Source organism: Eschrichtius robustus, chromosome 2 (genome assembly GCF_028021215.1).
Source record: "Eschrichtius robustus isolate mEscRob2 chromosome 2, mEscRob2.pri, whole genome shotgun sequence".
Classification (NCBI taxonomy): Eukaryota; Metazoa; Chordata; class Mammalia; order Artiodactyla; family Eschrichtiidae; genus Eschrichtius; species Eschrichtius robustus.
In genome coordinates this window covers 168,376,884-168,389,420 of record NC_090825.1, presented here as the reverse complement: position 1 = coordinate 168,389,420, position 12,537 = coordinate 168,376,884, and the positions used below count along the sequence as shown (strand labels likewise).

General features: G+C 38.9%; 1 pseudogene; it reads left to right on the top strand.

Moving 5' to 3' along the window:
- Positions 1 to 2,744: 2,744 nt before the first annotated feature.
- On the top strand, positions 2,745 to 3,570 carry LOC137758767 (large ribosomal subunit protein uL18 pseudogene; annotated as a pseudogene).
- The last annotated feature ends 8,967 nt before the right edge of the window (positions 3,571 to 12,537 follow it).

Sequence of the window (12,537 nt, the reverse complement as noted above, 5' to 3'; positions counted from 1 at the left end):
ATGCTGTATGGTTCCATTTCTATGACACCTTCAAAATGACAAAAATTATAGAGATGGAGAACAGATTAGTGATTTTTAGAGATTTGTGGGGAGGGGGGGTAGGTGTGACTACACAGGGGAACAGTTCTGTATCTTGGTTGTGGTGGTGGCTACACAAATCCACATGTGGTAAAATTGCATACAACTATACACACACATTGTACCACTGTGAATTTCCTGGTTGCAGTCTTACACCACACGTATGTAAGAGTGAATACTGAGTGAATCTGAGTAAAGGGTACACAGGATTTTATGTACTATTTTTGAAACTTCTTGTGCGTCTATAGCTATTTCAAAATAAAAATTTTTTTAACTCACTTTAGTAATAAAGACTCATTCTCAGGTTAAAAAAATTATTATAGTGAAAATTATTTGTTTTTTGTTTTTCAGCTTCATGTGAAAATCTATGGATGCTCAAAGTATCCAGCTGAGGGTTAAATAAGTAATCTACTCATGACAGAAAATGATTTCAAGAGAAAAATTGTAATGATCATTTCCTCTTTTATAGAGAAAATAGATACATTTAACGTAAGTGCATTTTAATTTGCCTTATAGGAGGTGGCATGCCTGGTGGAGTGCATTACCCATATTTAACTAAACCAACCTTTATGTAATGGACAAGTAGCTTTAAAAAGTTCTTGAAAAAAATCCACAGAATGAAATTAATTTTAACAATGCAAACACCATGCTTAAGAAAATGACTGAGGGACTTCCCTGGTGGTGCAGTGTTTAAGAATCCACCTGCCAATGCAGGGGACACGGGTTCGAGCCCTGGTCCGGGAAGATCCCACATGCTGTGGAGCAACTAAGCCCGTGCACCACAACTACTGAGCCTGTGCTCTAGAGCCCGCGAGCCACAACTACTGAGCCCTCATGCCACAACTACTGAAGCCTGAGTGCCTAGAGCCCGTGCTCCACAACAAGAGAAGCCACCGCAATGAGAAACCTGCACACTGCAACAAAGAGTAGCCCCCGCTCACCACAACTAGAGTAAGCCCGTGCGCAGCAATGAAGACCCAATGCAGCCAAAAATAAATAAATTTTTTTTTAAAAAAGAAAAGAAAATGACTGAGCTAGGACCCTTCACTGGGAAAAATGTGAAGAAAAATTAATGCAATCAACTGCTTTGGCAAATTTCATATTCTAGGAATGACTCTACCAATACCTGCCATCCCACATGTTTTTCCTACAGTATGATGTGGACAATCCCTCATCGAGAAGAGAGGTCTAAGTTCCCTTGTCTTGAATCTGTGGGAGCCTATGACTATTCAGAGAGGTACTATGTGACTTCCAAGGCTGGGTCACTAAAAGTAGTACAGCTTCCACCTGGTCTTGTTGGGATGCACAGTCTTGGAACCCAGTTGCTATGATGTGAAGAAGTAAAGCTGTCACACGGAGGCACCACCTATTGGTGTTCCAGCCCAGCCTCAGCTGAGGTCCAGCCAATAACCAGAATAAACTGTACCTTCAAATGATTCTAGCTCTCAGCTTTTGAGTGGAAGAGATGAACTAACCATGACAAGCCCTGCTCAAGTTGAAATCCAAAAGCAAACAAAGACAATTTTATTTCTCCCTTTTTTATTTGAGTGCCTTTTATTTCTTTTTCCTGCCTAATTGCTCTGGCAAGGACTTCCAGTACTATGTTGAATAGGAGTAGTGAGAGTGGGCATCCTTGTTTTGTTTCTGATCTTAGAGGAAATATTTTCTACTTTTCACTGTTGAGAATTATATTAGCCATGGGCTTGTCATATATGTCCTTTATTATATCAAGGTACATTCCTTCTATTACCTAACTTGTTGAGAGTTTTTATCATGAAAGGATATTGTTTTTTGTCAAACACTTTTTCTGCATCTATTGAGATGATCATGTGATTTTTATCCTTCATTCTTTTGAAGTCATTTACCACATTTACTGATTTGCATATGTTAAAACTTCCTTGCATCTTAGGGATAAATCCCACTTGATTATGGTATATGATCCTTTTAATGTGCTGTTGACTTCGGTTTGCTAGTATTTTGTTGAAGATTTTTGCATCTATATTCATCAGGGATAGTTGGAATATTACTCAGCCATAAAAGAAAATCCTGCCATTTGTGACAACATAGATGAACCTGGAGAACATTATGCTAAGTGCAATAAACCAGACGGAGAAAGACAAATACTGTATGACTTCAATCATATGCTGAATCTAAAAAAATATCATACTATAGAAATAGAGTGGAACGGTGGTTGCCAGATTGGAAGGGAGAGGAAAGGGGAGATGTTGGTCAAAGGGTACAACTTTCAGTTATAAGATGAATAAGTTCCAGTGTGGTGACTGTAGTTAATACTACTATACTATATACCTGCAATTTGCTAAAAGAATAGGTCTTAAGCGTTCTCACCACCAAATAAAAGGTAACTATGTGAAGTGATGAAAGTGTTAATTAACTTGCTTGTGGTAATCATTTCACAATGTATACATTTATCAAATCATCCTGTTGTACACCCTAAATATATACAATTTTATTTGTCAATTATATGTCAATAAAGCTGGAAGGAAAAGAATTCTAGCTTTAAAAATAAGAAAGAGGAGTGGCGGCTAGGGCTTCTGTTCTCCAGGATGGGTTTGTTAAAGTTGTCAAGAATAAGGCCTACTTTAGGTGATACCAAGTGAAATTTAGAAAACGATGAGAGGGCAAAACCGACTACTATGCTTGGAAACGATTAGTAATCCAAGATAAAATTAAGTACAACACAACCAAATACAGAATGATAGTTCGTGTAACTAACAGAGATATCATTTGTCAGATTGCTTATGCCCATATAGAAGGAGATATGATAGTTTGTGCAGCTTATGGCGTGAAGGTTGGCCTGACAAATTATGCTGCAGCATATTGTTCTGGCCTGCTGCTGGCACGCAGGATTCTTAATAGGTTTGGTATGGACAAAATTTATGAAGGCCAAATCGAGGTGACTGGCGATGAATACAATGTGGAAAGCATTGATGGTCAACCTGGTGCCTTCACCTGTTACTTGGATGCAGGGCTTGCCAGGACTACTACTGGGAATAAAGCTTTTGGGGCCCTGAAGGGAGCTGTCGATGGAGGCTTGTCTATCCCTCACAGTACCAAACGGTTCCCTGGTTATGATTCAGAAAGCAAAGAATTCAACGCTGACGTACACCGAAAGCACATCATGGGGCCGAACGTTGCAGATTATATGCATTACCTGATTGAAGAAGATGAAGATGCTTACAAAAAACAATTCTCTCAATACATAAAGAACAACGTAACTCCAGACATGATGGAGGAGATGTACAAGAAAGCTCATGCTGCAATACGAGAGAATCCAGTGTATGAGAAGAAGCCTAAGAAAGAAGTTAAAAAGAAGAGGTGAAACCGTCCCAAAATGTCACTTGCACAGGAGAACGATCGGGTAGCTCAGAAGAAGGCAAGCTTCCTTAGAGCTCAGGAATGGACTGCTGAGAGTTAATAAACCAAACCACAATTTCTAGGAAGATTTTTCAGATAAAGACAGTAATAAACTTATTGAACGAGTGAAAAAAAAAATAAGAAAGAGAAAAAAATAAATAAATAAAAATAAGAAAGAGATTCATAAGTAAAATAAATGTTGGGGACTTCCCTGGTGGCACAGTGGTTAAGAATCCACGTGCCAATGCAGGGGACATGGTTTCCAGCCCTGGTTCAGGAAGATCCCACATGCCATGGAGCAACTAAGCCCATGCGCCACAACTACTGAGCCCTTGTGCCACAATTACTGAAGCCCATGCACCTAGAGCCCGTGCTCCGCAGCAAGAGAAGCCACCGCAGTGAGAAGCCCATGCACCACAACAAAGAGTAGCCCCCACTCACCGCAGCTGAAGAAAGCCTGCACACAGCAACAAACACCCAACATGCCAAAAATAAATAAATAAAATAAAAATTAAAAAATAAGTAAAATAAATGTTGTTGTTGTTTTAATCCACTAACTTTTGGGGTTATTTGTTACACAGCAATTGGTAACTGAAACAGCTGGGACAGAAGTCAGCCCCCACCCCACTCCCAAAAAAACCTCAAAAACATCAAAAAGACAATCAGATATGCAGGTTTTTATGCAGTACATTAGCCATGATATATGCCTTGAGGTATAAGCTAAGAATACTATGAAGCCCCCATAATTATAAATCCATCTAAATAAGATTTATTTCATTCTTCCTTTTGTAAATTAATATTTACAGGATATGGTTTATAAAATATTTAATATGATCTCTGTAGTAGAGGTACATAATTTATGAGTAAGCATAAATATGTGGTTCAAATGCTTTTACTTGTAAAAGTCTGTGTCAAAGAATTGTAGAGACCCTATCTAAGGATGGGAGCCATGGTGGGATTTTGACCAGGAGAAGGACACTATTGATTTGCCACCAATGACCCAGAAGCGCCAAAGGAATTCTGCCATTTCTAGGGCCCTTGAGGCAGTTTGTCCCCAAGATAAGTGCCTCAGAGATAAGGGTCTCTCACTGCTGCAGGCTTAGCAGAAGTGGAGGAAAAGAAAAAAGAAAGAAAGAATGAGTGTTGCTCTCTTTCCCCAAGAGGCTACATCCAGGAGTGGTTTCATTTGCAGCAAACATTATTTGGCATCTGTAACCCTAACAAGGCATTTGGGGGCTCAGGCCAGCATGCAGGGGCTGGGGTATAAATGCTAAAGGTCTTTCCTGAGAGACCTCAGACCTGCTTTCCCATCACTCAAAGCCCAAGACCCCGTTCTCCATGCAACCCAGCTTGCCACTCAGCAGATATCTCCAGATCCAGAAGGCAGAGATATATGTTCCACCTTCGGCTTACTGCCTGATATCACAGCTCACCTGCCAGGTAAGTGGGGAGAGAGGTAGAACAGGAGGAAACATAAAGAAAGAGCAGGAGTTCTGGAGTCTGCCAGATTTTAGTCCAGCAGGACTTAAAAAAAAACCCTTGAGGAAATAACAGCTAAAATCTTCCCAAATATGGCAAGAGACAAAGCCTAGAAACTGAGCTCAGTGAACCCCAAATAGAATAAACCTAAAGAAATCCAAGCCAAGATACATCATAATTAAACTTCTGGAAACTAAAGATAAAGAAAAACTCTTGAGACTAGTCAGAAAAATTATGCCTTATCTATAGGCGGAAAGCAATTAGAGTGAGAGTGGATTTCTCATCAGAAACCATGAGGCAACACTCAAGGAAATGGCACGATATTTGTTCAGATGCTGAAAGAAAAGAACTGTCAATCCAGCAAAATATCCTTCAGGAATAAAGGGGAAATTAAGACATTCTCAGATGAAGGAAAACTAAGAAAATTTATCTCTAGCAGACCTACTCTAAAAGAATATCTAAATGAAGTTCTCTGAACCCAAAGGAAAATGCATTCTGTATATGTGTGCATGCTGTACACGTGTATTCACAGAGATACATTTAGACAGAGGTACCCTCAGATGAGGGAACTTCATCTGAGTACCCTCATCAAAGGGTACCAACCCCACTTGTTTGCACCAGCAAGAATGAAAAAATAACATGCTGCTAAGTAGTTAAGATAGATGCTGCACCACTATGGAAAACAGCATGGAGGTTCCTAGAAAAACTAGAAATATAATTACCATATGACACAGCAATCCCACTCCTGGGCATATAGCCAGACAAAACCACAGTTCAAAAAGATACATGCACCCCTATGTTCATAGCAGCACTATTCACAAAAACTAAGACGTGGAAACAACCTAAATGTCCATCAGCAGATGAATGGAGAAAGAAGACGTTGTACGTGTATACGATGGAATACTACTCAGCCATAAAAAAGAACAAAATAATGCCATTTGCAGCAACATGCATGGAACTAGAGATTATCCTACTAAGTGAAGTGAGTCAGAAAGAGAAAGACAAATACCATATGATATCACTTATATGTGGAATCTAAAATATGACACACATGAACATACCTATGAAAGAGAAACAGACTCACAGACATAGAGAACAGACCTGTGGTTGCCGGTGTTGGGGGGAGGCAGCGACTGGGAGTTTTGGGGTTAGCAGATGCAAACTATTACATATAGAATGGATAAACAACAAAGTCCTGCTGTATAGCACAGAGAACTATATTCAGTATCCTGAGATAAACCATAATGGAAAATAATATTAAAAAGAATGTATATATATATGTATAACTGAATCACTTTGTGGTACATGAGAAATGAACACAACATTGTAAATCAACTATACTTCAATAAAAATTTTAAAAGATAGGGGAATTCCCTGGCAGTCCAGTGGCTGGGACTCTTAAGACTCGGTGCTTTCACTGCCATGAGCCCAGGTTCAATCCCTGGTTGGGGAACTAAGATCCCGCAAGCCACTTGCAGCATGGCCAAAAAAAAAAAAAAGATAGATGCTACAAGGTCTTTGTAATGAAAATCATGCAAACTTTTGACAGGTAGGATTCCCAACTTTCACTCAGGGCATCAGTTCTTATTTTAATTATGATTCTAACAATTGTAGTTCTCTTAAACAAGTTACTGATATTCCTGGAGCCTCAAGTCTCCTCGTTTGTAAAGTGAGTGTGTTTGTATAAAAGCTCCAGAGTTAGAGATCAGATATAAAAGTCCCTAACACTGTACAGCACACATAAAACACACAATACATAATAGCATTATTATGATGCCCATTGTTACCTGCTTCCCCAGCCTAGAGAAAAGAAAATAACAAATTAGAAAATATGTAAATGAAAAAACAAAGGAAAGATTTTGTCAAAGGAAACTTGGAACATCAAAAAGAAAGAACCTGGTAAGAGGGACCTCCCTGGTGGTCTAGTGGCTAAGACTCCACACTCCCAATGCAGGGGGCCCAGATTCGATCCCTGGTCAGGGAACTAGATCCCACATGCCACAACTAAGAGTTTGCATGCCTCAAACTGAACGGGGCGATGAAACTTCCGTGTGCTGCAATTAAGACTCGGCACAGCCAAATAAATAAATATTCAAAAAAAGAACCTGGTAAGAATAATATGAGGAAATATAATATACTTTCCTTCTCCCCATGGGTCATCTAAGTTGTTTGATGGTCGATGCAAAAATTATGACACTGTCTAACGCGGTTCTAAATGCATGTACAGGAAATATTTAATACAACATTAAAATCAGTAATCACTTTGCAATGGAAGCATACTCCCAGCCCACAGAGCTTTTCAAAGATGCTCATGCCATCATTACCAAGGCATTTCTCAATTCCTAATGGTGGGGGTATTCTGTGAAACCTCCTGGGGGCTTAGAGCAATGATGCGGAGTGGGAAGGTTGCACGTAATAAATATACTTTAACTTTTCTGTTTCCCTGTGTTCTTTGATTCTTACCTTTATGTCATACCAAGTTCCTGAATTTCAGTCTTATTAAATGTACATCACAGTGGTGTCCAAGTTTCTGTTAACCAAACTATTAGGATGATTCCTAGCTACTTGAACTCAGAATTTCTGATAATTGCATTCATATAAATAAATGCAGGCTCATCCAACACTATCTTCTCTCTTCTTCCTTGATACAGAACATGTAGACTTGCTCCCCACACATATTCCCCGGGTTTCTGTAATATAAATTAGTAAAAGTTTGTGACTATTTTGGTGTGAAACCATATTCTCCCAGATCAGAGACATCAGCAAGATGTCTCTTGTTATCCATATATATTTGGTTTCTGTGTTTCAATAAACAGAGTTTTGGTGTGACTTTGGAAATCAAAAAACACCATGGTATCAGAATCTATTGAGTTTCTGAGTCTTGGATAAGCGGAATAATGCCCTCCCCCAAAGATGCCCACACTGTAATCCCCAAAGCCTGTGAATATACTAGGTTACATGACAAAGAGGAATTAAGATTGAAGATGAAATTGTTTGCAAACCAGCTGACCTTAAAATGAGGAGATTATCCTGGATTATCCAGATGGACCCAAATGTAATCAAAAGTGTCCTTAAAAATTTGAGAACTGTTGAATTTGGGTGATAGGCATATCGAGGCTCATTATAAAACTCTCTCAGTGTTTGTATCCATTAGAAAGTTTTGTAATAAAAAATTAAATATATTTTTAAATGTTCGATGTCATGAAAGACTAAGAAAAGTTGAGGAACCAACAAAAGGTTTGGATGAAAGGAGACAAAAGAAACATGATAACTAGATGCACCTGATCCTGGACCAGATCTTGGATCAGAGAAAAAAATATTGCTATAAATTATAGACATTTGGGGGACAGTTGGAGACATTGGAATCTAGATTATCTATTAGACAAAAAAATTGTGTCAATGATTAATTTTTAGGACTTGATAAATTTACTGTAGTTTTCAAGAGAATACCCTTGTTCTTTGGAAATATGCAGTAAAAGTATTTAGGGATAAAGGGGCATTATGTCTGAAACACCCTCAAGTGGTTCAAGGGGGAAAAAATGTATATATATAGAGATGGAGCAATTTTAAAGTGTGAAGAAAAAAAAAAGGTTAACAATTGGAGAAACTGGAAAAAGGATGCAAAGGGTTTCTGGGTAATATTCTCACAACTGTTCTGCAGGTTGAAATTATTTTAATTTTATATTATTTATATTTTACGTATTTTAAATTATTATTTTAAAAGTGATCATTTCGTGGATGTATTTGTATGTCAAAACTTATCTAATTGTACACTCTAAATTTGTGTCATTTATTGTATGTAGATGATACCTCAATCAAACTCGTTTAGAAATAAAATTAAATGAATAAATAAAAGAATGCAGAGGGAACTTCTGCAAAGGCAGACAGGCGTGTGAAAGGAAGGCAGTGTCGGGAGGGAAGGACACTTCCTTCTAGTTAGAGGTTGGGTTTCATGGAGATGGAACAACTATGGGAGAAGAGTCAGGGTAGCTGGGAAGCCATCATGGCTGTAGGTTCACTTTTCTGCAGCACCACGTAGGGGATGATCTGCACCCTCACAGGGTGTGTTTCCCAGTTCGGACGCTGGGGGGCGCCAGTACACTGCTGCGCATGTACGTTTTCCAGAAGTCTTGGAAAATGCTCCAAGAACTGGAAGAAAAAATTTTAAACCGCACAGTTTGATGATGGAAAACATAAAAGCAAGGCTGAAAAATCAAAATCAATAAATATTTGAATGAACTGTCTTTTAAACTAGCAGGATGTCAACTTCATTCATTCTTGTCTTTAACATTCCTGCAAAATGTCATTAAGTTGGAAAGTTATTTGTGGGTTCAGAGGGCTGCGTTCGCAAGAATTCCTGCAGATGTACGATAATGCTGGGGAATTGTGCTGTATAGTGGCCCTGAATGTAGGAAAACTGAAGAACTTCCATTTACATTCATTTTTATCTTCCAAAAACTTTTTAAATAACAGTAATTAGAGAACGGACAAAAGACATGAACACTTGTACACTTCACCAAAGAGGATATACAAAGAAGGACCTGAAAGATGTTCAACATTATTAGCCATTAGGGAAATAAAAATTAAGGCCACAATAAGATGCCACTACACACCTATCAGAATGGCTAAAATAAAAACACTGACAAGAGCAAGTGTTAACGAGGATGCAGGGTAACCAGAACTCTCCTACTTTACTGGCGGGGATGCAAAATGGTACGGAAAAGAGTTTGACAGCTTCTTATAGACTTACACTTACCATATAACCCAGCAATCTTACTCCTAGGTATTTACCCTGGAGAAATGAATACCTGTGTACATGAATATTCAGAACAGCTTTATTTGTAATAGCCAAACGCTGGAAACAACTTCAATGCCCTTAAACTGGTGAATGTCTGTACAAACAGCAGTTCATCCATACAGTGGAATGCTACTCAGTACTAAAAAGGAACGGACTATTGATAACATATGACAGCCTGGATGGTTCTCTAGGGCATTTGCTGAGTAAAAGAAACCAATCTCAAAAGGTCGCATGCCGTATAATATTATTTACATAACATTCTCGGAATGACAGAATTGTGGGGGCTATGATTGCCAGATTATGGTTGCCAAGAGTTAGGAAAGGGTGGGAGTGTTGACTACAAAGGGGCAGCATGAGGGAGTTTCTCTGCATGATGGAACTGTTCTGTATCCTGACTGTGGTGTGGTTACATGAATCTACACAAGTGACAAAATTTCACAGAGTGTTTCAAAGCAATTGAGTGAATATTATAATTGGTGAACTCCAAATAAGGTTTTTAGTTAATAGTGTCGATGTTAATGTCCTGGTTTTTATAATTGTCTATAATCATGTAACTATACATAATATTTATATATAAATACATAATGCAAATTATATTTAAATACATTATATATAAATATATATAATCATATAATTGTAAGAAGTTTTTATTGGGGGAAGCTGAGTGAAGGATACACTGGACCTCTCTGTATTATGCTTTCCACTTCATGTGGGTCTAAAATTATTTCAAAATAAAAAGGTTTTAAAAAATAAAACTAGGGCTTCCCTGGTGGCACAGTGGTTAAGAATCTGCCTGCCAATGCAGGGGACACGGGTTTGATCCCTGGTCCGGGAAGACCCCACATGCCACGGAGCAATTAAGCCCTTGCGCCACAACTACTAAGCCTGTGCTCTAGAGCCTGCAAGCCGCAGCTACTGAGCCTGCGCACCACAACTTCTGAAGCCCGTGCACCTAGAGCCCATGCTCCTCAAAAAGAGAAGCCAAGTCAATGAGAAGCCTGGGCACTGCAACAAAGAGTAGCCACGGCTCGCCCCAACTAGAGAAAGCCCACAGGCAGCAACGAAGACCCAATGCAGCCAAAATAAATAAATAAATATTTTAAAAAATAATATGAACTTTACTAACATTCTCTATTTTGCTAGAGTGACTCTAAGCTTTCAGCTGATTTTGGTATGCATAACGCAGTTTCCATGTGCCAAGATTGGTAGACCTACAGGTTGTATTATCTATGTTTCTCTCAATCAGTCATCAAAAATAACTCCTGTGACATAAAAGACAACAGGTTGATCCTAATGCCAATCAAAAAATGTTGGCGGAGACACATTGACCCCTAAAATGTCTATCCTCTATGTTAGACAAAGAAATCAGTTGTGATTAGAAATAGCCAAACATTCTTCAACTGTCAAAAAGCATATTTGTGATAAGGATTTCTATCCATGACCCTTAATCATGAACTCTGCCTCAGGGTAACTTGAAGTATTAGCTACTATTAGTGTTACTGTTAGGGTGGTTTGGAAACAACCAAAAGTTTATTTCATCCTAATATCTTCTCCTTTTAACTTAAATTTGGGAGACATGTTTTATGTTGATAATGCTACTACCGTGGTGTGATATTTAGCTTTTAAATAAATATATGTATAGTGGGGGTATGTGCTCAAATATGTTTTACCAATAGATATGCAAGTTCTAAAATATTTGGAACATAAAAGATGCTCAAAATGATTATTCATCATGGAAATGCAAGTCAAAACCACAGTAAGATACCACTTCACCCCCATTAAGATGGTCATAATAAAAAAGACAGATGACAAGTGTTAGTGAGAATATGGAGAAATTGGAACCCTTGTGCACGGCTGGTGGAAAAGGAAATTGGTACAGCCACTGTGGCAAACAGAATTAAAAATAGAATTAACATATGACCCAGCAATTCTGCTTCTGTGTATATATACCCAAAGGAAGTGAAAGCAGTGTCGTGAAGAGATATTTGTACACCCATGTTCATAGCAGCATTATTTTTTTTTAAGTGGGGTATAGTTGTTTTACAATGTTGTGTTAGTTTCTACTGTACAAGCAAAGTCGAGTTTCCTGTGCTATAGAGCAGGTTCTCATTAGTTATCTATTTTATACATATTAGTGTATATATGTCAATCCCAATCTCCCAATTCATCCCACCCCCTTTTCCCCCCTTGGTGTCCATACGTTTGTTCTCTATGTCTGTCTCTATTTCTTAGCAGCATTATTTACAATAGCTAAAATGTGGAAGAAATTGCTACATGACCCAGCAATCCTGGTCCTAGGAATGTACCCAAAAGAACTGAAAACGGGGGCTCCAACGATACTTGTAAGCCAGTGTTCATAGCAGCACAATTCACAGTAGCCCAAAGGTGGAAACCGTTCCCGGTGAATTTAAGGTTCTTTCTTCATCGCAAAAGAATTTGGAGACAAAGCAGAAAGGTAAAGAAAGTTAGGTGAGAGTTTATTTAAGCAAGGATATGCTCTCAGAGGGAGAGTGGGCAGGCAGGTGAGGAGCTGGGTTTCTTTGGCAAGCCAGTTTGTATGCCAGGGGCATACAAATGAAGAGGCAGAATATTCACTGGGGAAGGAGGAGTTTGGGGGTCGTATTCCCTGATTTTCATCCCAGCTCCATCTTCCCAAGGGGAAGAGGGATTTTTGTCCCTTATTTAGCTTAGATCAGAAGTGTTGTGGTGTTGGGCTTCCCTGGTGGCGCAGTGGTTGAGAAACTGGCCTGCCAGTGCAGGGGACATGGGTTCGAGCCCTGGTCTGGGAAGATCCCACATGCCGCAGA